The 25,207-nt window shown below is 41.3% G+C and overlaps 1 pseudogene; it reads right to left on the bottom strand.

The window, feature by feature from the left end:
• Positions 1–21,833: 21,833 nt before the first annotated feature.
• Positions 21,834–22,731, bottom strand: LOC119518031 (annotated as a pseudogene).
• Between the last annotated feature and the right edge of the window lie 2,476 nt (positions 22,732–25,207).

The raw sequence follows: 25,207 nt of genomic DNA, 5'->3' as shown, positions 1-25,207 counted from the left end.
TGGATTTATTTTGTTATTCTCTTCCTAATTCCTGTGGTCAATGCTCATTTATTTTCATTTTTTGCTTGATTAATGACTAAAGCTTATAAGGCAATTCTTTTCCCTGAATCCAGATTTAGCTTATCCTAGGAAATTGAAGATGTTCCATTTCATTTCCATTTTCTTTGAAATGCTTATATTTGCAGATGAGTTAAGAGAGATGTTATGGTTGTTTTAAAAATAACTGTTTGACGGAGTCAAAAGGTCACTCTGGTGGGCATTCTTATGTACTATATATAACCCTTTTTTAGGTTTTAGTGTATTGGAATAGCTAGAAGTAAATACCTGAAACTATCAAACTCCAACCCAGTAGCCTTGACTCTTGAAGATGATTGTACAACTATGTAGCTTACAAGGGGTTGACAGTGTGACTGTGAAAACCTTGTGGATCACACTCCCTTTATCCAGTGTATGGATGGCTGAATAGAAAAATGGGGACAAAAACTAAATGAAAAATAGGATGGGATGGAGGGGATGATTTGGGTGTTCCTTTTTACTTTCATTTTTTATTTTTATTTTTATTCTTTCTGGTGTAAGGAAAATGTTCAAAAATAGATTGGGGTGGATGGAGGGTCAAGATGGTGGCATAGAGAAGAGTGGAAGCTAAGTAGTCCCCCTGGAACAACTACAAAAAACCAGAAACAACTAGTAAATAATCCAGAATAACTGCAGGGGGACAAACGAGACCATCCACTCATCATACACCAACCTGAATTGGGAGGAATGCCCAAGAACACAGCATAAAATCTGTAAGTAAAACCTGCAGAACCAAGTCATGGGACCCCCTCCCCCATAGCCTGAGCTGCAAAGCCTCGTGGTGCCAGAGAGAAGCTCTCTCCCAGCAAGCGAATATAGCCCAGCTGAGCTCCAACTGGGGTTTTAAGTAGCGAGTGTGAACTGCTCACTACAGGTACGCATCCCCAAAAAACAGACAGAGGCTTTGGGTGACGACTGACCTGGGAGAGCCGGAGGGTCGCCTTGGACTGGGTCTGAAGGGGACTATCTGTTTCTTTTTCGGCTCAGTGGAGAAAGCCCCAGTCATTTTAAGTTTCCAGGGCTGTGACTTGGGGAAGGGTGGAGACAGCACAAGCAGAGAGCAAGACCATTGAAATGCTAATGACCTCCACCTGAGGGGTCTGTCTTCTCTAGGAGGAAAGGGGTGGGGCCCTTTCCATTCAGAACCAGACCCCAGAGCCTGGGGGAACACAGCCACACCTCCTCACACCAGTCAAGAATTATAGGCTGACAGGCGCCACCTGCTGGGCAGAAAAGCACAGAGACCTGAGGCATCAAAGGGTGGAGCAATTTTCTAAGACACACCTGCAGGGAAACCAGATACTGAATATTTCTTCCCTCTGGGACCTGAGCCTGTTCTGGTCTGGGAAAACCTGATTTGGATAACCAAGGAAACCATGCCTAGACAACAGAAAATTACAACCTACACTAAGAAAAACAAAGTTATGGCCCAGTCAAAGGAACAAACGTACACTTCAACTGAGATACAGGAATTTAAACAACTAATGCTAAATCAAATCAAAAAGTTTAGAGAAGATATTGCAAAAGAGATAGAGGCTGTAAAGGAAGCACTGGACATGTATACGGCAGAAATCAAAAGTTCAAAAAAACAACTAGTAGAATCTATGGAAATGAAAGGCACAACACAAGAGATGAAAGGCACAATGGAAACATACAACAGCAGATCTCAAGAGGCAGAAGAAGACACTCAGGAACTGGAGAACAAAACACCTGAAAGCCTACACGCAAAGGAGCAGATGGAGAAAAGAGTGAAAAAATATGAGCAACGTCTCCAGGAACTCAAGGATGAAACAAAGTACAGTAATGTACGTATCATTGGTGTCCCAGAAGGAGAAGAGAAGGGAAAGGGGGCAGAAGCAATAATAGAGGAAATAATTAATGAAAATTTCCCATCTCTTATGAAAGACATAAAATTACAGATCCAAGACGTGCAGCGTACTCCAAACAGAAGAGATATGAATAGGCCTACGCCAAGACACTTAATAATCAGATTATCAAATGTCAAAGACAAAGAGAGAATCCTGAAAGCAGCAAGAGAAAAGCGATCCATTACATACAAAGGAAGCTTAATAAGACTATGTGCGGATCTCTCAGCAGAAACCATGGAGGCAAGAAGGAAGTGGTGTGATATATTTAAGATACTGAAAGAGAAAAACCGCCAACCAAGAATCCTGCATTCAGCAAAGCTGTCCTTCGAATATGAGGGAGAGCTCAAAATATTTTCTGACAAACAGACAATGAGAGACTTTGTGAACAAGACACCTGCCCTACAGGAAATACTAAAGGGAGCACTACAGGGTGATAGAAGACAGGAGTGTGTGGTTTGGAACACAATTTTGGGAGATGGTAGCACAACAATGTAAGTACACTGAACAAAGGTAACTATGAATACGGTTGAGAGAGGAAAGTGGGGAGCATGTGAGACACCACAAGAAAGGAGGAAAGATAAAGACTGGGACTGTGTAACTTGGTGAAATCTAGAGTATTCAACAATTGTGATAAAATGTACAAATATGTTCTTTTACAAGGGAGAACAAGCAAGTATCAACCTTGCAAGGTGTTAAAACTGGGGAGGCACTGGGAGAGGGATGCAATCAGCATAAACTAGAGACTGTAACTAATAGAATCATTGTATTATGCTTCCTTTAATGTAACAAAGGTGATATACCAAGGTGAATGCAGATAAGAGGGGGGGATAGGGGAGGCATGTTAGACACTTGACATTGGTGGTATTGTCTGATTCTTTATTCTACTTTGATTTAAGGTTATTTTTCCTTTTGCTGCTTCCTAGCTGTCTTTTTTTTTCCTCTTTCTTTTGCCTCTCTACCTTCTTTGACTCGCCCTCCTGCCTTGTGGAAGAAATGTAGATGCTCTTATATAGATAATGGTGAAGGTGGTGAACACATAAATGTATGACCATGCAGAAATCCATCGATTATTTACTTGGGATGGAATGTATGGTGAGTGAACAAAACCATATTAAAAAAAAATGGGTTGATGACAAAACCTCGAGGGCAATATACTGAGTGAAATAAGCCAGACACATTAGGACAATTATTGCAGGGTCTCACTGATAGGAACTAATTATAATATGTAAACTCATAGACATGAAATATAAGGTACCAAGATATAGGACGAGGCTTAAGAATGGGGAGTGGTTGCTTAGTATGAGCAGAATGTTCAATTAGGATGAACTTAAATGTTTGGAAATGAACAGGGGTGTTGGTAGCAAGATGTGAGAATAACTAACAGCGCCGAATGGTGTGTGAATGAGGTAGAAAGGGGAAGCTCAGAGTCATATATGTTACCAGAAGGAAAGTTGGAGGTCAAAAGATGGGAATGTATAAAACTGAATCCTGTGGTGGGCAATGTCCATGATCAACTGTACAAATACTAGAAATCACTTCCATGAACCAGAACAAATGTATGACAATACAATTGGAAGTTAATAATAGAGGGGCATATAGGGAAGAACTATATACCTATTACAAACTATATACTACAGTTAGTAGTATTTCAACATTTTTTCATAAACAGTAACAAATGTACTATATCAATACTACGAGTCAACAACTGAGGGGGGTTGGTTAGGGATAGGGGAGGATTAGAGTTTCCTTTTCTTTTCTTTTCTTTCTTTTTTTTTTTTTTTCATCTTTCACTTTATTTCTTGTCTGGAGTAATGAAAAGTTTCTAAAAATTGAACAAAAATTAAGTGTGATGGATGCACAGCTGTATGAGGGTACCCAGGGGCAAGTGATTGTACACTTTGGATCTTTGGATAATTGTATGGTATCTGAACAATCTCAATAAAAATGAAAAAAAAAAATAGATTGGGGTGATGAATGCACAACTATATGATGGTACTATGAACAGTTGATTGTACACCATGGATGACTATATGGTATGTGAATATATCTCAATAAAACTCAATTTTTAAAAAATGGGAAAAAAAATAACTGTTTGAAAGATTACTTTATATGTTCATTATAGAAAACAAAAAGAAAGGAAAAATCATCCAGAATTATACCACCCTGGAAAGTATATATCTTTCCAATCATTTCTGCATATGGTTGCTTCTTTCCTTTCCCTTTTAAAAAATCATATTATCTGTTTTGTCTTAAAAACCACTTTCTTCCCTAGACATGACACGCATGGTTACAAGGATTTCTTGCTACTTTTTGGTGGTCGTGACCTTTTCTGGGGCCCTACAGTAACATCCATGAACATGGAGATTATTTGATTGGCAGATTCTGGGAGATTTTATGGATCTCTTCTTTCCTCACTTATGAGAAACAAAAAGAGGAACTGTGACAAAGATTTCATATGTGAAAATAGTACTATGTTGGTGTGCTAAAGCTAATGAAACGCAATATACCAGAAATGGACTGGCTTTTAACAAAGGGGATTTATTAGCTTACAAGTTACAATTCTAAGAAAATGTCCAAATTAAGGCATCAAGAGGACAGTACCTTCTTCCCGAAGAAAGGCTGCTTGCACCCCAGTCCTCTGTCACGTGATCAAGCACGTGGTGACATCTGCTGGTCCCTCTGTCCTGGGTTTCATTGCTTCCAGCTTCTGGCTTCAGTGGCTTCCTCTCTCAGCTTCTGTGGGTGTGTCCTTGTCTCTCAGCTTCTCCGGAGCTTTTTCCATGAGATTCTCTTAATTTCTTCTCTGAGTTTCTGTATGTGTTTTATCCTCTTATAAAGGACTCTAGTAAGTGGCTTAAGACCCACCTTGAATTGGGTGAGTCACATAGCAGTTGAAATAACCTAATAAAAAGGTTCCACCTACAATAGGTCTGAACTCACAGGAATAGATTGAGAGAACGTGGCGTTTTCTGGGGTACGTAACAACTTCAAACCACAGTTACACTGCCTGCCTCTCCTTTAGTCACCCCTCTCATCAAGTCATTGAAGACAAAGAAGACTGTGAAGACAAGGAATAAGAAGGTCCTCATGCCCTCTGGTTCAGGAACCCCATCCTCCCCACCTCCCCACAATTCACCACCGCTGGGTTCTAAACCACATCCATCCTTTACCGACTGGGCAAATGACTTTGCTTCCTCTGAGCCTCACCAATTTCATCTGTAAAATGGGGACAATAAAAGTCCCTCTCTCATAAGCTTGAGATGAATTTTCATTAAAATCACTGCACTTGCAGCACTTAACACAGAGCCTGGCATATAAACAAACACTCACTAAATGACAGCTATTATTGCCGTTGTTGTTGCTACGCCCCCAGCTTTCCAAACAAGCAAGATGAATAAAGAGCTCACTTCTCAGCAGAGACTCGAGGGGCCCTCAATGCCGGCTACTCATCCACAGTTTTACAAACGCAATTAAAGCTCGCCTGGGCTGTGAGTCTCTTGATCGTCCTTGAAGCCTGAGTTATCCTATTGAGAGAGGACGCCCGTGCCCTTCCGCCTGTTCCCTGCGCTGTTTATTATGCCAGAGAGGCTGCTCAGACTCATTAGTGCTGCGGAATACAGGCCCCCAGGGGCTGAAGTGGAGCCGAATAATTACCAACAGATCCCTAATAGGTATGGACTCAATGGAAACAAGTCAATCAGAAACGCGGCATTTATGTCTAAACTATTCTAATCCACGCTCAGGGGCAATGGAGACAGCAAATGAGGGCCACGGATCTGAGGCCGGAAGCTGAGCAGCAGCTCCACCCCGACAGTCCCCGGCCCGCGTCCTAACCCCGAACCACCCACAAGCTTGCATTTGGGACCACAAGCTTTTGGGACCACAAGCTTGCATTTGGGACCAACGAAGAGCAAGCTGGTTTGCTCTGATGTCAGAATCTTCTCTGTGACCTGGCCCTGCTCTCTCCCTTGAAGGATGTGGTTCCTTCAGAAATTCCGCATTTGAGATAAATCTTCTTTTGCAAGCTTCCCTCATCTGTTCCATCCTTTTGTCTTCTGCTCGGCTGTGCTTCTCCATCAACCTCATTCTCACAACAGGTAGCACCGTTTTTAACATCAGCAGTGCTCCCCAAATCTACCTACCTCACCTCTGCTCACTAATTCTCTCAGAGCTACTGCGTTACCTTGAGGTCACTTGGCTTTATTTCTAACATTTGCTAACAGTACAGGATGCAGATGTGCAATTTAATCTTAAAATATGGTTGATTAAATTCCCAATGGACTCCCCACCCCTCCCCCAAGTAAAAATTTCAGTCCTCAAATTGGGGGGTGCAGGAAATTGAGCTTTCTTGATTGTCTTATAGATGTTTTTTATATCTCAAGCCCCATTTCCATTGGGTGCATTGACAAAATCTCGGTCAATTCAGGGAAGCCCCACTTGTTCCATGGGTGGGTGGAGGCACCTACGTGCTGAGGGAGCAGAGTCTAAGTGCCAGGGGTGAATCTGGTCCTCAATCACTGTTCACCACTGCGCTGTCCTCCAAGCCACCCTGAGCTTCTCCTGTCCTAGCCATCATCTGTGCAGATCCCGCTCATTCCCACATCAAAGTCCCACTGGGTCCAGTCATTCAGCTATTTCCAAACCCTTCTTCCCAGAGAGTAGGCATTCAACTGATTTTGTGAAGTATCATTCCTCCTCTGAAGCAAGAAAAGCCACTGACTTAATGCACAATGAAATGTGGGCAGGGTCCTTGGTTAGTATTTATAATGATTGTTCATCCACAAGTGATACAAAGGAAAAGGCAGGATGATATGGGAGCATGTAAGTGAAGTGGTTCAAACCACCCTAAAACGATGACTTACCAGTTTGGAAGCACCAGGAAAACAATGACAACGATTTTAGGTGCAGTGTATCCTCCTGGAAGGAATGAGATGGGGTAGACCAGTAAAGGAGAGTAAGTTAGCTATGGAAATTGCCATGGGATTGGAGCTACCTCTGGGCTCAGGGAACATCAGTGCCTTTCTTCATTCCAAAATTCCATAGAAACATAAAAGCATAGCTGTGAGAGGGGGTAAAGGATCCACAGAGAGAAAGACGGCAAGGTTTGTTTTCTCCACTAAGGATGTGGATACAAGTGTGATTATTTGTCAACCAGCTAATAGTTGGGGTCCACCCTAGTGGCTGCCACCCACCCTGCCTGCCATTTCTTTCTGGGATGGACTATTTGTCAATATCTATGTGCCAGTTTGGATGTTTTATGTCCCCCAAAATGCCCTGTTATTTTATGCAATTTTGTGGGGACAGACTTAGTGTTGATTAGGTTGGAACCTATTGATTGAGTGTTTCCATGGAGATGTGACCCAACCAAGCTGTGGGCAAGAACTTTGGATTGTTTCCATGGAGGTATTACCCCACCCATTCAGGTGGGTCTTAATTGAATCAGTGGAGTCCTATAAAAGCTCACAAACAGAAGGACCTCAGAGCAGCTACAGCCAAGAGAGACATTTTGGAGAAAGCCATTGAAAGCAGACTTTTGCTGACACTTTGCTCCAGAGAAGCCAGCAGAGGACAAAACATGCCAAGAGCAACATTTTGAAGAATGCACAGGAGCTGAGAAAGGAGCTGGAACACAACCTGGGATCAGCAGATTCCAGCCACGTGCCTTCCCAGCTAACAGAGGTTTTCCAGATGCTATTGGCCTTCCTTCAGTGAAGATATACTTGTGTTGATGCCCTAATTTGGACATTTTTATGGCCTTCAGACTGTAAATTTGTAACCAAATAAACCCTCTTTATAAATGCCAATCCATTTCTGGTATTTTGCATAATGGCAGCATTAGCAAACCATAACAACCTACAAACTATGTGAGAACTTGAGCAAACAGAAGAGACAGCCAGTGCCTCTTGGGCTCTTGCAAGGCATTTCATGCTAGCAGACCTCACAACTCTGCTGTTCTTGGTCACCATACAAAATGCAAAAAGCTTGGAACATCTATTCTCTGGGTCTTTCTCATCTCCACATTGTCTTGAGCTTCTTATCCACCAACTCTTATAACCCAAGCTATAAAGGAGTAGTTTGCTAGCTGACCATCTCCCTCTAGCTTCATCACTGACATCTGTGACCTCCTGGTCATCCATCCAGTCCCCCACAGCTTGAGTAATGTCAGTGTCCATAGGGATGGACTTTCCAACAATGAACTTCTAAGTCCTTGACCCCTCCACCTTGATAACTAACTTCCTACTTTTCATCCCAAGCCATACATGGGATTTTAGGCATCTCCTAGAAGTGCCACATGTCAGTAATGCTAATTACCTAGCTGTACTATCTTATCCTCCCCCAGTGCTCCCATACTTCAGTGATGTTGAGGACTCAGTGCCTTGTCCTTCTCTTTTTCCAAGGCTGTGAACTTCTTCTTAGCTTCATATCCTTTTCTAACTGATCTAGGCCCTACACTCCCTCATTTCAAATACATACTTGCCACCCCCACTCTCAACCCTCTTGTTCCTCTGCCACTTCCATTCAGGCTGCTCAAAACCACTGCAGAAACACACACAGCCAGTCCATCCATTGTAATTACAAATGCATGGTCCTCAGTTTCAGCTTCCCTTGCTAGCCTATCTAGGAATCATTTTAAGAATGAAGACAGGTATAAATATGTGTGGGTTTGTCAAACTCAGTCAAGTCTTTTAACTTCATTGGGATATCATTACTGTACCCAGAAGAAGCTAATACAAAGATAAGACCCACCACTGCCTCGGGCCCAGGTAGTGGCAAGGTTCTGTTTTAGCAGATTCTCTAAACTCTGATACTGTTGCCATTGTTCCATTTAAGAGGCCACTGTGCTTGCCCCAGAGACAGTTTCAGAGGCTTCTGGGATCAATTCCTCACTAACTGGAAGTGTGGACTGGTGGTAGTGTCCCTCACAGCCTCCCCCCCCCCCACCCCGCCATTGATCACTGGATCTTTACACCATGACCTGAGTTAGAGAAGGGTTGCCCAATGGAGAGATTCACTTTCAGGAGCAGGGTCATCTTGCATGCCCAGAAGCTCTCCTATCTCTAGAGTAAGTATGGGGTTAGTCTTCTACAACAGTCCCCCCCATCTTTGGGAGCTAAGAGCAACTTGATGTGTTTACTTATGGGCAAGAGTTACTCACCTGGCCAATGAAAGTTGTATATGAGTGGGTCACAAAAGGCAAGCCTTCTCCCATCAGAATAAATGAATATGACTTTTATTATTAAACACATACACTCCATTGCATTCTAATTCTTAAAGCAATGGTACAGTTACACTATTTAGGTCTACTTTAGCTACAGTCATCAGGCCATGGACCATTCCAACACTTGGCCTACATGACTGCCTTGGAAAACCCCTGAGCCATGGTCTCACTTTGGTGTCCTGTGTGGCCTGAGTGATGGGATTCACTTGGACTTCTTGTCTGATTTTAGTACTTATACTGTGACATGACAATTCACTCCCTGTCCCCATAGACAAATCCCAGGTGCAGGGATAGGAAATGAAATAGCATGGGAGGATATGATCAGGTACAGTTGTGAGAATTATACCTACAGTGAGATCCTAGAGTTGAGTTCCAGCCATACTCCTCATTTCCATTGGTATTAAGTGAGATAATAAATGTAAAGGACTTAAAACAGGGCCTTGGACACAGTGGATGTTCAATAATTGCCAGTTCTACATTAAATGGTAAACAGGGTAGGTAGTGACTCAAATCATGGACTTCAGAGCTAGATTCTTTTTATTCAAAACCCAGTTCCATTACTTATAAGCTGTGTCACCCTGACCAAATTACTTAGTGTCTCTATAGCTCAACTTCTCCTCCTTAAAATGGGGATAATAATAGTTACTATTTCATTGGGTTGTTGTGCACAGAGCTTGGCATAGTACTTCACACAAGGGAAGCATTCACTAAGTGTTAGCTACTTTTATTAACTAGATGATAATGATGATGATGGGGATGATGACGATGATGATTTCAACTACAGAGATGGGAGTGCCTTTTGGAGCCTGATTTACTGCTTCTCTTTCTTTTTCCCCCACCCTTTTAGCCCTAATTACCATGCAAAACCCCAACCCAGAATCAACATAAATTTGGCCATCTCTGCTGGAACACTGTGTAGGCACTTTCATACTTGTCTGGATTGATTAAAGGTGGATACAAATTCTTTGACACCCCTCCCATTGAGAAGTGGGGTCTAATTCCCCTTCCCTTGACTCTGTACTGGCTTTAGGGACTTGCTTGACCAACAAAATGCAGAAAAGTGATGCTCTGGGACATCCGAGGATAGGTTATTGGCCATGCTTCTGCTTGAGTCTTGTGGGATGCTTGGTTTTGAGATGCGCCTTTACAGAACCCAGCCACCAGGCTGAGAGAAACTCAAGTCACACAAAGAGTCCACATTTGGCATTCCAGCCTAGAGCCACAGCTGAGCTCCCAGATGGCAGCAGCATCAATTGCCAGCCGTATGAGTTGGCCGTTCTGGACGGGCCTTCAGAAGACTGCAGCTCACCTGGCTTCTGACTGCAAATGCACAAGAGTCCCTGAGGAGAAACCATCCAGCTAAACCAAATCAACCTACAGACCCAGGAGAGATAATAAATGTTGTCCCAAGCCACTAAGCCACTAAGTTTTGGAGTGGTTCATTACAGCAGAAATAAATAACCACAATGATATCTAACCCAGTTATCCTCCCACTTCTGCTTAGATCATTCCTTCCTACCTTTCTAAACCTTCACCCTTCACCTCCTGCCCCTCCCTTTGTAGCTGTGCATCTCATGTTACAGATAATAGAATGTTCAGCCCACAGAAAAGGTGGGGACGGGAGGTCTGGTTAGAATGCCTGAGGGGGAATTAAAGGTCAGCAAGTCTCCCAGAAATCCAGAAGCAGGAACTATAGTCTGGCTGGCCTTGGTGAGGCTGGTAAGCAGAAGGTGTGGTGTTTGGAGCTATGTACCCTAGAAAAACATGTTCTTAATCTTAATCCATTCCTGTGGTTATGAACTCTTGATGTGGGTTTGAGCCTCTGATGAGGTTACTTCATTTGAGGTGTTGCCCAACTGACTCAGGATGGGTCTTAATCCTGTTGCTGAAGGTCTTATAGAGAAGGCCACAGAGAGAAAGAAAGCCAGAAGGAGCTGCCAGAAGGAGGAAGACAACAGAACTCAGAAGAGAAGGAAGAAGCTAGGAGAGGCTGCCATGTGCATTGCTATGTGACAGAAAATTCAAGGATTAAGGATCGCTGGCAGCCAACCCCAGAATGTCAGCATCTTCTGAAAGTATCTCCTTGATGATGTCTTGATTTTGGACTTCTCCCAGCCTCAAAACATGAGCCAATGAATTCCCATTGTTTAATCCAACCCATTGCATGGTATTTGCTTTTGCAGCCAGGTGTTTCTTGTTTGTCCCTCCAGCATCTACCACTTGTTCCAAAAACACTTTTCCTGTGCCCACCCTGAGCCAGGCTTACTCTTGACTTGACTCAACCACTTCTCTCTGCCCGTCTGTCTGCTTCTCTCTGGATCATCTACATCTTCTGATGCTTCCCACCACTGTCCTCATCATCTACTCTTTAACTTTTCTCTATGTTATAAATTCAGTTGCTTCACAACTGCCCCCCTGCTAATGATGCACTCCCATCCTTGCATGGCCCCTACTCAACGTGTTGACCTCTCTAAAGGCAGTTTTGCCACTTCAGCCTTAGCTGAATGTTGCAGGTCAAATTCTTGAAAGCAAGAATGGGACACCAATGTTCACAGCAGCATATTCACAATATCCAAAAGGTGGAAACAAACCAAATGCCCATCAACTGATGAATGGATAAACAAAATGTGGTATATACACACAGTGGAATATTATTCGGCCATTAAACTAAGGAAGTTCTGATATATGCATCAAAATGGATGAACCTTGAAAACATGCTAAGCAAAATAAGCCAGATACAAAAGACAAATATTATATGATTCCACTTACATGGAAATAACTAGAATAAGCAAATTCATAAAGACAGAAAGTAGGTTAGAGGTTACCAGGGGCTGGGGGAGAGGGAGAGATATTGCTTGAGTTTCTTTTTGTGTGATGAAAAAGTTTGAGTAATGGAAGTTGGCTATGGTAACACGATATTGTAAAAGTGATTAATACCACAAAATTATTCACTGAAAAATGATTAAAATGGCAACTTTTATGATATATATATATATATATATATATACCATAAAAAAAATTAAAAAGCATGCGTGGTCCACCCCTCAGATCCAGCATCTACCCATCTGCCCTTGGTCCATTCAGCACTCAGAAGGCAGGCGCCAGGTTGGTGTGGAGAGATTCCTAATAGAGGTGGACACAATGATAAGTGATGGACTGGAAGAACAGGGTACCAGCTCTCTGTGAATGGCTCTATCATTATTTTGCTGTGATGCTTTGAGCAACTTACTTCCCATCTCATGTCTTCCAAGGCATTCCATCAACTGGGCAGGGGCAGGAGAGGGCATATAGAGAGGTGTTCCAGATTCTAAGAGTAGAGAAGCAAGTAAATTTGGAAAAGGATACCTGCCTTATTTCTTTTGATCCCCAACAACCCTATCTAGTAGGGACTAATATCATCCTCATTTTACAGTTGGGGAAACTGAGGCTTGGCAAGATTCAGTGGCATGCTTCAGTTCATACCACTAATAAGTAACTCAGCTGGGACCTGGACACATCAAAGCCTGTGTTCTGAGTTGTTCCCTATACCCCTTATCTATGCTACAGACTGTGTGCCCAGGAGGAAAAACGATATACAATTTAAAGGGCTGAGAAATGCTGGAACAGTCTGCAATGTTTCTTTCCACTCTACATGTTATTCTCTTAAGTGTGCTCAGTGCTGATATTTTATTCTGTTAAGCATTACAGGATGTTGGGGGGCTGTTAAGTGATAATGAGCTGGATATAAGCCAAAGGCCTCAAGAAGAAACTGCTCACAGTGATATCTCCTCTACGCCCTCCCAGGACAGTTTCATGATACCATATAATACAAGAGCAAGGACATGGCTCCAATCCTTTTTATTAATACCATTCAGTGGAATTTCATTGAAGAAATAGACATGCATCCTCTGTCATGGCTGGGGAAGTGGGCAGAGGCCTTGAATCCCTGTAAGCCCTTGGGCCTCACGAGGTCATGCATGCCGAGCATGTGCAGGGCTCCAGTTATGGGGTCCACCAGCACCCCCATTAGCCGAGCTCTCCCTCTAATGAGCACAGCCTCTGAGGGGGGGAGGGCAGAGGCCCCAGTCAGCGCAGAAAGGGTTCTGCCCTCCCAGTGGATCATGGTCCTGAGAACAGGCTTCACGGGGTCTCAGACGTGCATTTGAATTTCTTGCTCTGTGATGACACTCCCTGGCTTGAATATAGATGAACCCTGTGAAACGCAGAGGCAGGCGCGAGCCCCAGTGTCTGCTGGGAGACGAGCGAGAATCACCCCACCCAGGGGTTCTCAGCAGGGGCTTCCACAGACTAGAACACACTTGGGGCATCAGCAACAGGCGTGCACACAGAAGTGCCAGTGGCACCTAGTATTTAATATTTCCAAAACAAACTTTGTAGACATCCTGACATTTATTTATGGATTTAAACAGTTTTTGTTTAATTACATGGAATGAGTGGTGGAAACCATATATTTTATAGTAACTGTGCTGATATATAGCACTTACTATGTACCAGGCACCATTCTGAGACTTTTACAAATTTTAACTCATTTAATCTGAACATTAACCCTTTAAATTACATGATCCATTTCTATCCTCACTTTGCAAGTGAGGAAGCTAAGGCACAGGGAGGTTAAGGAAAGCTTACCAGGTGAAGCAATTAAAACGTTAAGGCTGGGATTTTAACTCTCATTGTATCAGTTAGCTTTTGTTACGTTAAAACAAAAAAAGCATACCCCAAAACTTAATAGCTTAAAATAACACACATTTATTACCTCTCATGATTCTGTAGTTGCTCTGGTCTGGGCCAGCTCAGCCCATCTCTGGGGACAGCTGGTGGCTTGGCCAGAGCTGAACAGTCTAGGTTGGACTCCCTCGCAGGTCTGGTGGCTGCTCCAGGTCAGCCGGGCAATGGGGATGACTTGGATGTGTGTGTCTCATCATCCTGCAGGTTACCCTAGATTTATTCACCTGGAGGTGGCCACAGGGATCCCAAGACTGACAAGAGAGGGACGACCCTCATGGGCAAGTGCTTCTGAACCTCTGCTTGCATCATGCTTGCTAATGTCACATTGGTCAAAGCAAGCCACAAAGCCGGATTAGAGTCGGTGACAGAGGGGACTACCTAAGGACATGGACCTAGGGAGAGGATAATTAGGGGCCATTTTCCCAATCTCCGCAATATCTTAGCTCCGAACCAGTCACTAACCTGCCTCTTACTCTTCTTGATAGTCTTACCCTACCTGTGGTTCTCGATGAAGCCCAGAGCAGGAATAGCTGAAAAGAGTCTTGGAGCCAAAAGGGACCAGAATTTGCTCATCCATGCCCAAGTCATTCCTACCCTTCTCCAATGCACTCCCAGTGAGCACTCCCACCATTGCTGGAGACAGAATTTAAGCGTCCATGGATGGAAAAGAAAACAGACTGTGAGTCAGGGAATTTGAGTTTAGTTACCTGAAACTAACTATGTGACCTTGGGCAGACCACCTCTTCTCTCTGGGCCTCAGTGATTTTGTTTTATTCAATTCAATAGCCCTCTTCATTCAACAAATATTTATCTAGTTCTCACTGTGCGCCAGGCATTTTGTTGAACAACACAGATACACTTGTGAAACTAGACACAGTCTTTGCCCTCATGAAGCTTATAGCACAATGGGATCAAATAATCACAGTAACGTGCATATAATTACAAACTGAGATAAGCACTCTGAAAGATAAGAGCCCAATTCTATGAGAATTTACAGCAAAGGAATCTAATGTAGACCAGGAAAGGGAGGACAAAGGAAGACCCACTCTGGGGGCAGTTAATTGGCAGGACCACAGGAGATGATATCAAACCCAGAGTTGTTGGGAGACATTTCTTAGGTCTTTTGTTTGTTTGTTTGTTTATTTGAGGCTTTCGTTCTGGGCCACCTTAAATTTTATTTTGTTTGTAGGTGTTTTCCACTAACATTAATGTACAAATTCTCTCAGGTAAAATTTTTAACATGGAACTTTCATCATGGGGATCTTGCCACCTGTTACAACAATTGTTTTAAAGCAATTAATACTTCAGAACAATCCCAAGCTTAACTGTTACAATTATAAAATGCAGAATTTTTCTTTAAAGTTTTTTGGTCCCTGAAAATTCAGCAGGGCCAAATGCATCATCTGGAAATACCATTTGTTTTTTTTTTTGTTTTTTTTTTCTTAAAAAAAGTCTTACTCAAAGATGATAATGGATAAAATAACAATACAGGCTCTCATGCACAATCTTTCTAAATTTTCACCCTGTTAAGAAATGATGTCTTCCAGCTTGTTTTATATCCCATAGAATAAAAAAGAAATCAACAAGAAATTTAACATTTCAACAATCTAGGAACTGTAAGCACGTAGTGAAGTTCTATAAGACATACTATCATACTTCGAGAAAATGCTATAAACAAGTATGTGTTGGAGGTAGTTTATAAATGCAACATTACAAATCTTATATTTATGCATATAGCTTATAAAATAGAAAAACAAGTTATTTTTTCACTACTACAGAATCACACTAAGAATATGTAGCTAAGGTTGAAAGCTTCTGTACACAATGTTCACCACATCTCCAAAGCAACATATGCCTCAGACATTTCCATTTGTTATCTAACATATGACTAACATGGTTTCACAAATTCGTACTAATTTGAAGAGGCTAAAACAATCATTCTGCTGTATACACTTTTAAACTATGAGGCAAAGTTAACCAGTTTTAGGGAATGAAATCAGTTTTGTTCAGTTTCACAATCAGTTTTATAATCAGTAAAGAAACATTAATATTAACCCCCACAATAGAATGAGAAAGACTCCTAAGGACATGATATAATCCTAACAGAAGGTGAACTATGTCCCTAGATACAGCATATGTGGCAATACTGGGAGAAATACATTAAGATAGGGACCTAAGTGATTATGAAATCAGTAATAACTACTAGAAACTCAAAGGTGAACTATTGATGATGTTTTACTACTGACAACAGCAGTCAGCTTCTTGCTGAGAGCTTTACTCAAAAGCTGTTCTGTCACTACCTGTTTGCTGTTAGTGTAAATTAATACCCAATCAGTATGGGGTGGTCTGAATCGCATGTAATTTTTAATAATTAGAATGATTGCATATCTGATCTTACTTTGTATTCTAAAAATAATGCTATAAAACTCGACTATTTTCCTAGCTACTTAGATTTTCTACCATCTTAGACAATTCCAATTAAATATGGTTGTCTGCAGGTTTTTTAGAGAAAGTAAAAGCAAAGTATATTTTGGTTATGTTTTGTTCTGGTCTTCTCACACATATGCTTTATCAATGATAGCAATAGTCAGGGCATTTATTGTGCCACTTTAACATAACTTAGAATGAGAAAAAAATAGTAGTCCAAATTTTAACAAGTGCAATTTTTTTTATGGCAGGCTTATTTTTAAAAGGAAAAAGAAACTCCATAGAATCCAAAAGATAGTTACTTTGACAACTTGAACTAAGAACTTAAGTCTGTAAAGAAACTTGGACATGGAATGTTGTTTCTGAAAAACAAAATCAAACCTTTTTCCTATTCACTTTGGCTTTTTATTAAAATGATTTATGGTAAAATGACCTCAAAGATAACTCCAAGTCATATAGGACATTATTTGTCAGTGCTTTTTAATAGAATTATATTTTATAAATATTTTAATTTGGATGTTTTCAAAGAATTAAAGATTTTTTAAAAGCTCTATTCCACATTTTTAGCTGTTTACTTTTTTAAAAATATAATTTGGGTCCCTGATGGAGAGGACTTAACTGGCCTATGCTACTTTGATAATCTTACAGGATAGTGAGGTTCAGGTATAGATTGATGCCTGAGGATGGTTGTTCTTCAACAGAACTTATTACTCGCCTCTCTGCCCCACCCCTCAAACAGTTATGCAAGATACTGCCAGATTTCCACTACAAAAATCTTGCTGGAATTTCTAGACAGTTTACCACCTATGTTTAAAAACCTTGTACTGGACCCCCCAAGATGGCAACATAGAAAATTTTGGAATTTAGTTAGTCCTCTAGAGCAACTAATAAACAGCCAGGAACAGCTAATAAATAGTCTAGAACAACTGCTGGAAAACAAACCATGACTGTCCACACATCATACACCAGCCTGGAATGGGTGGAATGGCTAAGATCGCAGCATGAAATCTGTAAGCAAAAACTTGGGAACCAGGCTGGGAGCCCCCTCCCCCCATGGCAGGCTGAGCTGCAAGACCTCACTCTGGGGAAAAGCAGCATTCCCAGAGCAAGTGAATATAGCTCAACCTAGCTCCACTGGGGTTTTAATTAACAAATGTGGACTGCTGGATAGAAGCTACAAACATAGACAAACCCCTAACAAGCAGCAAAGTACCCTAAGGTTACTCCCAGTGGAGAGGAAGTGGGGCTGACAAAAAAAAAAAAAAAAAAAAAAAAAAAAAAGAAAATACAGAGGCTTTTTGAAACAGTTGACCTTAGAGAGCTGAAGGGCACCTGTGTCCTGGAAAGGGAGCCCAGGAGACAAGTTACTGTCTCTGGGGACCATGCACTGGTTCTGAAAAGGGAATTTCTGTTCCTTTTTCTTCCCCTCTCAATCTGAGCGGCTCAGTGGAGAAAGCCTTAGCCATTTTCAGTTCGCAGCACTCTGACCCAGACAGAGGTGGAGTTAACAGAGTCAGAAAGACAAAGGAATAATACAAGTGCAGAAGATAACTCCCTAGGGGGATGTATCTTCCCTCAGAAGAGGGAGGTAGGGCCCAGCTTAAGTGCCAGTCCTTCCTTCAGAACTCAGACCCCAGGGCCTGGGGGGAAACAATTAAACCTGAAACAACCTAAGCTGAGAATTAAAGGGACCACACCTCTTTACACCAGTGGGGAGTGCCAGGCTGACAGGTGCCACCTGCTGAGCAGGTTAGGAAAAGCACAGAGGCTAGAGGCCTCACAGGAAACTCTCAATCTTCCAATACACGCACTTAGGGAAACCTGAAACTGAATATAGTCCCATTTTGAGACCTGAGCCCATTCTGGTCTTGGAAAATCTGATTGGGGTAAAAAAGGAAACCAGATGCCTAGACAACAGAGAACCACAAATCACACTAGGTAAAATGAAGATATGGCCCAGTCAAAGGAAAAAACTTACACTTCAACTGAAATACAGGAATTGAAACAACTAATGCTTAATCAATTCAACAAGTTTGGGAAGATATGGCAAAAGAGATGAAGGAGATAAAGAAAACACTGGGCAAACATAAGGAAGAAATCAAGTTTGAAGAAACAACTGGCAGAGTCTACAGAAATGAAAGGCACAATACAAGGGATGAGGAACACAATGGAGACATACAACAGCATATTTCAAGAGGCAGAAGAAAACATTCAGGGACTGGAGAACAAGACACCTGAAATCCTACACACAAAAGAACAGATAAGGAAAAGAATGGAAAAATATGAGCAAAATCTCAGGGAATTTAATAACAACATGAAGCACATGAATGTATGTGTCATGGGTGTTCCAGAAGGAGAAGAGAAAGGAAAAGAGGCAGAAGCAATAATGGAGGAAATAATCACTGAAAATTTCCTATCTCTTATGAAAGACATAAAATTATAAATCCAAGAAGCACAGCATACCCCAAACAAAATAGATCTGAATATACCTACATCAAAACACTTAATAATCAGATTATCAAATATCAAAGACAAAGAGAATCCTGAAAGCAGCAAGAGAAAAGCGATCCATCACATACAAGGGACGCTTGATAAGACTATGTGTGGATTTCTCAGTAGAAACCATAGAGGCAAGAAGACAGTGGTGTGACATATTTAAGATACTGAAAGAGAAAAACCACCAACCAAGAATTTTATATCCAGCAAAACTGTCCTTCAATTATGAGGGAGAATTTAAAATATTCTCTGACATATGAGAGAGTTTGTGAACAAGATACCTGCTCTACAGGAAATACTAAAGGGAGCACTGCAGACAGATAGGAAAAGAGAGGTGTGAGAGGTTAGGAACACAATTTTGGGTGACGGTAGCACAATAATAGAAGTACACTGAACAAAGATGACTGTGAGTATGGTCAAAAGAGGAAGGTTAGGTGCATGTGGGACACCAGAAGGAAAGAGGGAAAATAAAGACTGGGACTCTATAACTTAGGGAAACCTAGAGTGCTCAACAGTTGTGATAAAATGTACAAATATGTTTTTACATGAGGAGGAACAAATGAATGTCAACCTTGCAAGGTGTTAAAAATGGGGTGATATTGGGGAAAAAATATAATCAATGCACACTATAGTTAACAGAAACATTGTACTATGCTTCCTTTAGTGTAACGAAGGCAATATACCAAAGCTAAATGCCTATAAGAGGGGGACATAAGGGAGGGGGTATGGGACTCTTGGCATTGGTGATGTTGTCTGACTCTTATTCTACTTAATTTTAATTTTATCTTTTCTTTTGTTGCTTTTAGCTGTCATTTTTTCTTTCTTTTTCTTGTTGTTTTGTCTCTCTACATTTTTCGACCTTCCTCTTTCTTTGTGGAAGAAATGGAAATGTCTTTATATAGATAGTGGTGGTGGTGGTGAATGCACAACAGTGTAATTATACAGGGAACCATCGATTGTTTACTTAGGATGGAAAGTATGCTGTGTGAACAAAACCATCTTAAAAAAAAAGGTTGATTAATGAAACTTGAGGGCATTATTTTAAGTGAAATAAGTCAGACACAAAAGGACAGATATTGTATGGTCTCGTTATTATGAAGCAATTATGATATGTAAATACATAGACATGAAATATAGGTTACCAGGATATAGAATGAGGCTATAGATGGGGAGCAGTTGTTTATTATGAGCAGAATATTTAACTAGGTTGAACTTAAGTATTTGGAAATGGACAGAGGTAACAGTAGCATGTTATTGTGAGAATATCTAACAATGATGAATAGTGTGTGAAAGTGGTGGAAAGGGTAAGTTCAGAGTCACGTATGTCACCAGAAGGAAAGTTGGAGGTTAAAATATGGGAATGTATAAAACAGTGAATCTTGTGGTGTACAATGTACAAATATTAGAAATCTCTTTCATGAACTAGAACAAACGTATGACACTATAACTAGAAGTCAATAATAGAGGGATGTATAGGGAAAATATATGCCTATTGCAAACTATGTACTACGGTTAGTAGTATTTTAACACTCTTTCATCAACAGTAACACGTTACTATGAGTCAAAACTTGAGGTGGGGGGATTAGACGTACGGGAGATTTGAGTTTTCTTTTTTATTTTTGTTTCTTTTCTGGAGGAATGAAAATGATCTGAAAATTGAAAAAAATTAATTGTCATGATAAACGCACAGCTATGTGGTGGTGCCATGAGCAACTGATTGTACACTGTGGATGATTGTTTGGTATGTGAATAATCTCAATTCAAAACAAACAAACAAGCAGAAGACCTTGTACCACCAGAGGCACAGCAGATAAAAGTGAAATTAAGTAAACTTGTTTCTAGCCTATTTATCTAAATAACTTCTTATAAAATCATATGGAAAAATTAATGTATAGAAAATAATTTCCATATTATCTGATCTGTCACCCAAAAAGTAATTAAATTAAAATTTAATCTTGGATTCTTTTAACACCAAGATATAAAAAAAAGTTTGCAAATCCAAGATGTCTGAAATAAAAGCTATGGTTCAAAAATTTGTGTTTGTAGTAAGAGACTAAAATCTTGTCACTGCAAAATCCCCTATGGTTTTTGGCACTGACATTAAAAGAAAGATTTTAGTCTTTTGGTCAATTTGAAGTTGCTACTACATACAACAATAAGGGGGAAAAAAGACAGTGAGGAACTGAAGGATAGTTAAGATAACTACATCATATACAAATACAGCATAGTTTAAAATAAACAGTCATTTCTGTTTAGGATCTGAAGACACAAGAACAGTTTCCCCCCACCCCTTGCTTTTTAAAGGGGATCCTATAATCAGAAAAAAATTCCTTTAAGTTACTGTGAATGCACTCTACTTTGTCTAGTTTATGGATGGATGAGTAGAAAAATAGGGGAAGGAAACAAACAAACAGACAAAGGTACCCAGTGTTCTTTTTTACTTCAATTGCTCTTTTTCACTTTAATTATTATTCTTATTATTTTTGTGTGTGTGCTAATGAAGGTGTCAGGGATTGATTTAGGTGATGAATGTACAACTATGTAATTGTACTGTGAACAATCAAATGTAGGATTTGTTTTGTATGACTGCGTGGTATGTGAATATATCTCAATAAAATGAAGATAAAAAAAAAAGTTACTGTGAATGATGCTGTGTGGCAGTAGCTTCAATCTCCTAGGCTAGCCTTCAATTCAAATAATTTAGTAATCTCACAAGGAATAGCTCATATATGGTAACAGGTAAAAAAACAGGGCAGTTCTTCCATCCACAAACACTTTAGGAGAAAACCCATTAATTTTAAAAATAACCATCAGGTTTCAAGTATCCTAGCACACTCTAAGCCTGAGTTTTGTTTTATACCATTGGTGACTAAAATTAACAATGAGTTTTGCAGTGAGGTTTTCTTTTTCCCAGCTATGTACACTTCGCAAAACTGTTCTGCATCACGATTTTAATGAAATAAATATAAAAATGAACCACACAATCAACACATAACTTTAATACTTCACATAATTTATCTTGATCACAATGGTGGTAACCTCTTGTCAACGATCTTGTGAATTGAGGAGTTGATTCTTATTCTCATATCCATCGGGCAGATATACTCTTCTCCGCTGCTCTGACTTAGCTATGGAGCCTCCATTCTTATGTGGCAGGACAGGAAAGCACCAACTGCTGGGTGATCAGCTTTGTCTTAGTGGGATGTTGGCTTCCAGGCACATTTCAACGAGGTCCTGGTTAACACTGACTTTGTTTGTGCAGCGTGTTGCAATGCAGAGATGCAGTTAGGGGCCTCTGCTTCTTTCTCACATTCTGCTCTTCAGATTCTGCCTTCCTCTTAGTGCAGAGTCTTGGACTTGTGTTCACTAATGGCAGACTTGCAAACATGATTCAGAACCACACTGCAAGAAGTGCATAAGAGTTTTCCTCCATATTCCTGCAGCTCACCTCCAGACTCAGTGGCTGGATCCAGAGGAGTCACATACAGAGCAGTCTTAGAACAGTTTTGAGCAGTTGGTGCTGTTACTACCAACCATTCTGTTTTGACATTGAAGAAAGTTCAGATTAGTTTCCAGTTTTTTCATCTTGATACTTAGTAGTGAAGAGTCTCCAGAACAAGACCAGAGAAGCCTCAAATTCTGGCACTTTCTGATTGTTCAAACTTGGAGATACCTCCAAATCAGTTTTTCAACAAGTGGTGGTGGGGAAATAGTTTCTGGGCTTGCACCCTATTTTCATGCCTTTACATAGGATTGGGGTGGCTGCAAGGGGAAGTGGACGAGACCCAGCTGGAAAGGAAAGGAGGAGGAAGAGCATGAGGGAGGAGGAGAACCAGTCGCCATCACCGCCATTATCTCTGTTGCTCGATTGAGCCCTGCGGCAGCCGCCGTGTCCCCCACCACCCTGTAGGTCTCTTGCATTTCTGCACATCCTGAAAGCAGAGCTACTGACAGCCTTTGCTCTGGATTATCTTTCCAAGGATATTTGCCTGGCAAACAGCCTTGGATGATAGGGATAGTATCTCCCCTGGAACAATGGGTAGGTATGCTTACTGTCCAGTGTAAAAACTGTGGGTTCCCTAAGCTCAGAGTTGTTCTCCTGTAATGCTGCCCCCTGTATGTCAGGTGTCATCTGATCCTTTTTACATCATCCTGTGGGAACTTGGGCTCAGGAAACCGATGCAAAAATGACGATACTCTGGCCACTGCTATTGCTGTGAATAATAAACTGTCTTTTGTCTCTGACTCAAGAGTTTCATGTCTTCTGCCATCATCCAGGGAGCTGTGGCAAACTAACAGATTAGCTTGCAAGTTAGGTAAAACTGGACCCTTCACAGTTCCTGATACTTGTGGGTTCACAGAGTGACATCCAAGCTACAGCCTGAAGGATGAGTAATGCATGAAGAGAAAGGGAGAGAACAGTATTCTAGGTGGAGAACAGCATGTGCAAAGGCTTGGAGGAGGTGGAAACTCAGAACAAAATTAGTTCAAGATAGTGGGAGTAGAGAACTTGATGAGGAAATGCAGAGAGATGAAGCCAGAGGATGGGAAGGACCTTGAGGATGATGGTCAGCCATGTTAAGAAGGTTAGCGTTATCTCAAAGGCAAGTGTAGGCCATTAAAGGATATGTTGAGCAGAAGACAGCTCAAAATCCATGGGGGAAGACTTTGAATGACCCCTCCACCTTAGCCTTTAGAACCTTTTCAATCTCAACACCTCCCCCCCTCATAAAACAACCTTGGTTGCAGCACAGATTGGCATAACAACCAATGATGTGGCTTTTTCACCGTAGATTTATTTTTACCATCTCTTGATGGCCAAGTTAGTCCTTGGTATGTTTGGGCAATCACAGGATTCTGCAGAGGTTTGACCTACTTTTGGTTTAGGAGTTTACAGCAATAGGAGATAATTTCTTTTCAGAACAGAGACCCCCAGTCAGTCCTTTCTGGCCTGACAGGTGACTGCCACATTTAAGAAAGCCAAGACAGGCAGAGCAAACTCTTTCCTATAACCCGTGAAACACATGGTGAGAGATGTTACACCCAGGGCTCTGGAAAGAGCCAGTTCCTCCTATTTGAATGAATACAGTGTAGAGTCAGACTGCCTGGGTCCAAATCCTAGCTTCTCTACCTACTAGATGCATGACCTCAGGCAAATTAATTAACCTTGTGGTGCCTCAGCTTCCCAATCTGTCAGGAGGATCTAGCTTATATGGTTGTCATGAAGATTAAACATGCGAAGTGCTTAGAACAGCGGGTGACACATGGAATGTGTTCAGTAGACATTTTCATTGTTATTACTTATTTGAAATGTACCTTCTCATAACTTCTATCATTCAAAATTGAAAACTGTCAAACATTTATATTGTTACCACCAGATCAGGCTTTATGCAGCAAATTTAACACTTGTAGTCACTGCATCGTCTTAAAAGAAACTCCCTCTTGGAATCTGTTGGTATCTTTACACTTTGATAGTCAAAATCTGCTGAAATACTTTTAAGTCCTCACTTCAACGCAATTTATTGATGACTCCCATGTACTAAATTTCCTTCCTGACGGGTCTGGGGGGATTTTCCATGATTCCTCTTGGGATTCAGGGTCTTTCAACTAGGGGAGGGTCCCAGCCAACCCACAGAACATGAGAAATAGTGAATTATTGCTGTTTTAAGCCACTGTGTCTCAGGACTAGAGTAGATAACTAATACACAAGACACGCAGGTTCCTCACCATACCCAGAGAGGTTCTGACTCCTTCAGTCTGGGGTAGGGCCCAGGAAGCCACTGTCAACAAGTGCCCCAGGTGACTCTAATTCACGGGGTCTCTACCAGTGTCCCCCAAACTTTCCTAACAATAAGAATCACCTAGACATTCCTGGCCCCCAACCCAGACCTCCCGAATCAGAAAGTCCAGGAAAGAGCCCTGGGAATTTGTATAAGAGCAAGTGATTCATATCTTCAAGGAATTAATTCATTCCTTGATTCATCCCAGACCCTTGCTCCTCCAAGTGTGGTCCCTGGAAGAGCAATATTAGCATCTCCTGGGAGCTTGCTTGAAATGCAGAGTCTCAGTCCCTGCCCCAGACTTAGCAATTCAGAAAGTCCAGGAAAGAGCCCTTGGGGTTAATGTATTTAATAAGAATAGATCTTGTTTGAAATGCAGAAATCTCAGGTTCCACCTAGGCCTACATTCAGAACCTGCTGTTTTAACAAGATTCCTGTGGTGATTCTCAAGTAGATTAAAGGGGAAAAGCATTGACATTGACGGGGACAATTGATCTGGGTCAGTGGGTCACAACCCTGGGTGCACATTAGAATTATCTGGGAACTGTTTAAAATACAAATGCCTGTCCTTCATACTAGAGCATGATTTCATTGGTCCTGTGTATCAGTGCTATCAG

This window comes from Choloepus didactylus, chromosome 21 (genome assembly GCF_015220235.1).
Source record: "Choloepus didactylus isolate mChoDid1 chromosome 21, mChoDid1.pri, whole genome shotgun sequence".
NCBI lineage: Eukaryota > Metazoa > Chordata > Mammalia > Pilosa > Megalonychidae > Choloepus > Choloepus didactylus.
The sequence above is the reverse complement of the archived record's forward strand: the minus strand, read 5'-3'. Positions and strand labels throughout refer to the sequence as shown.